The 3,605-nt window shown below is 38.6% G+C and overlaps 1 long non-coding RNA gene across 1 annotated transcript; it reads right to left on the reverse strand.

Moving 5' to 3' along the window:
* Positions 1 to 491: 491 nt before the first annotated feature.
* Positions 492 to 3,041, reverse strand: LOC145578780 (uncharacterized). The gene is made up of 4 exons (XR_014098920.1): positions 2,857 to 3,041; positions 2,328 to 2,366; positions 2,125 to 2,216; positions 492 to 2,032 (listed from the first exon to the last, which is right to left on the reverse strand). It is a non-coding gene; the product is annotated as an uncharacterized LOC145578780 (long non-coding RNA).
* Between the last annotated feature and the right edge of the window lie 564 nt (positions 3,042 to 3,605).

The raw sequence follows: 3,605 nt of genomic DNA on the forward strand, positions 1-3,605 counted from the left end.
CTTGCTGCACGCTACTATGGGCCTTTTGAGGCTGTACAACGAGTAGGGAAGGTTGCCTACCGACTGAAATTACCTGAGAGCAGCAAGATTCACTCGGTTTTCCATGTGTCTCAGCTGAAGCAAGCCGTTGGGGATACACCAGTCAACCCAACCATTCCTACCCAACTCACTGCCAATTTAGAGTTGGAAGTGGAACCTGAGCAAGTGCTGGCTGTGCGCAATAGAGAGGAACAAGGCAGAAACCGCACTGAAGTGCTACTCAAATGGCTTGGTTTGCCCGAGTTTGAAGCTACCTGGGAGGATTATGAGGCAATTAACTTGCGTTTTCCATCCTTCCACCTTGAGGACAAGGTGGATGTTCCGGGGGGGAGTAATGCTATGGATCAACCCAACACCATTCCACCAATCCAAGTTTACTCAAGGAGACACAAGAAGACTGGAGCAGGACAGCAGTAGCAAGCAAATTGGGAAGCATCAGACAAAGATTTCAGAGCAGCAAAAGAGAACAAAATTAATTATTATTCCACTGAGTAGTATGGTAAATGAATGTGATTGTGTATAGCCATTTTGGCAGAATAGTACAGCTTGTTTTAATTACTAGGTTACATGAGGGAAGGGGGAATGTCTAGTATATAAGAGAATAGAGAGAATGAAGGCATGTGAGTTTTGAAGTAATCTTAGTAGTAGTAGTAGAAGAAGTGTAGCCTCCAAGCTTCCATCTTTATTGTAGTAGCAGGAGAGTAGTTTGTAGCCGTTGCTCTTGAAATTAATCCAAAAGTCCTCAAGCTTCCTCTGTTTTCTCTTGTGTGTACTGTTTGATTGAATCTTGAACCTTGAGTTTATAGCATCCAACTCCAAAAAACAAGCTTCCCACCAGTCAATAATATTATTAACCTTCAAATCTGCAAAAAAGCCAAACTCACTTCTTTTCCAGATTTCACGAGCCTTCTCACACTCTTTCAAAGCATGAATGGTGAATTCGAAGTCCCTGCCACAAGCTGAACATTCTGGATCATGAGTATTAATGCACTTGTGTATGCTGCAGCTGGTAGGAAGAGCATTGTGATATGCCCTCCAAGCAAAAAATTTTACTCTAGGAAGAACACGGAGCTGCCAAAATTTTTTCCAAATAGACCTGTCAGATGCCTGAACAGCATCTTCACCCCATCTCTGATCATCAAAAATTGCCTGGTAAGCAGATTTGACAGTATAATCGCTCTTCTTTTCTAAATCCCAGCATAAAATGTCACTTGGCCTCCGCACACTAATAGAGATACTCAACACCCTATCAACAGATCAACCTCAAATGGGAGAAAAATTTGAGAGAGTACATCAACCTTCCAAGACCCCGAATCTGCCTCAATTATATCACTCACTCTCAAATTCGGGTTGGCATCACCACAGGGTGACAAAATCTTTCTCGACTGAGTATAAGGCACCTATGGATCCGTCCAGACCTCAATGTTTTCCCCAGTCCCAACTTAATTGAACTTATTAAAACTTATTTATTTGTAATTTGAACTTGGGAAATAACGAGCCTTCATAACTGGTTCCAGCAAGCTGCCAGACTCTTCACCAACCTCCATGCTTGCTTACCAAGTAGGGCACAATTAAAAAGCTAAAAATCTCAAAACCCCAAACCCTCCTCCCTTTTAGGCTTAAAGAGCTTCTTCCACCCCAACCAATAGATCTTGTGTTCTTGTTTTTGAACCCACCAACACAGAGCAACCAAAGACTTCAACTCATCATAGAAAGAAAGATTATAAAAGAATGAGGAACAAATAATTGGTAAGGAAGTGTGATTATTGTGGAATGAGAGGGCATATGAAGGCAGAGTGTATTTCATGTGAACTCATTCAAAATAACTTCATTTAATTTTAGGTTTTCAGGTTTAATATAGTCACAAACCTCAAATTTATCTCGAAGTTTCCTGAGCCTATCCGTCTCTGAATCTAGTTCAGCCTTGCATACTTCACAAACAAAGTTTTGTTGATCTTCAGAGACCAGTGATGTAGCATCAAGAGCTGAATACCTAATTATACAATAAAATTAGTGAAAATAAAATTAGTGAATATTTAATATAAACCCAAAATGTAATTACAAACTATAAACTATGATAAACACCTTTTAGAACACATAGTGCAAATGTATCCAGCAACCGTAGTCTCAAACATGTCCTTCATCTTCAACAGCTTGTAATTGATCACGGTGTAAATCTGCAAGAAATCATAATATTTTAGTTTTTGACCATATAAGTTAATATGAAGAAAATAGTTTCAGTTTTTAGATTAAGAAATAAATCAACTACAACACAATAGAAAATCAACCTGGCCATAGTCTAGAGCATAGCAAAATGTCTGACCGCCCTGCATTGACACAAGGACAATCAGGGGTTAGAATGATAAATAAAGAATAATAGGGTGGCTAATGATATATTTCAAGCTTTGCTGGTTTGATTTTGTTGGGAAAGATGCACACACGATACACAAAATACACACGCAAGTACAATGTGATCACTTTCCCGATGTGTTGTCAAAAATAGGCAAATAACACCAATCTTAAGCAAGAATCAAGCAATGTAAAACAGCCCACAAACGCAAGAAATTAAAGCACACAAAGTATTTATGTGGAAAACCCCAATATGGGTAAAAACCATGAGCACCGTAAGCCGGCACTAAGCCCTTCCACAAATCAACAACAATAATAAGTGGGTACAAAGAACAATCGTCTTCCTTAGTTAACACTAGGGACACATACAACCATCAAGCAACAAACTTGGCACAATATAACTCCATAAACATCACTCAAAAGTGGTAAAATTACAAAATAAGGAGTTTAGGGCTGTAGACAAAATACCAACTTAGGGAGCACGAAACAACAATCCAACCGTTGGATATGAAGGTTGGGATGGCAAGAATGTTGTATCAAAATTTGAGGTCGATCGGGAAACGTTTGACCTTCTGATCAAGCAAAACAAGCTGGCTGCTCCAAGAGAACCACTACAACTACTACTCTCTGCCTCACTTGTGTTTGTGTGTGTGTTTTTCTTGTTCTTGATGGTTCAAGAAGCTTCTCCAACAGCTTTTCTCTTGATGAGTCAGCCCCTTATGACTCCAAAAGTCTTCACATGCGCCCATATGCAAAAGACCCACATGGAATGCCAAAAAATAACACATACTAACATAGCCCATACAAATAATGTGGGCTCTTCCTCCAAATAGGAGGGAAATACCCAACAGATTTTGTCTTTGGACAATTGGGGTACGGGTGGCTGAACAAAGTTGGTAAACATCTTGTAGTATTTAAATAAACTCTCCTCTCATTAACCTCTAACTAGCCTTTTGGCCCGTTCGATGCACGGGTTCTTACCTAAGTTATTTCATATGTAGGTATGTTTTTCAATAGTTGAAACTTTTGATATGAAATACGAAGTAATTGTTTCATTGCTAAAACTTAAAGGGAAAAAAAGAATGAGGGTAGAACAATGGAAAAAGATAATGAAATTTAGTTACGTATATATACATAAAGATTGTAGGATATGAAATGACATATTAGTTTAAGTTATGTTTTAAGTCTAGGAATTAAAAAGACAATTTTTATATAAT

This window comes from Chenopodium album, chromosome 14 (assembly GCF_948465745.1).
Source record: "Chenopodium album chromosome 14, dcCheAlbu1.1, whole genome shotgun sequence".
Classification (NCBI taxonomy): Eukaryota; Viridiplantae; Streptophyta; class Magnoliopsida; order Caryophyllales; family Amaranthaceae; genus Chenopodium; species Chenopodium album.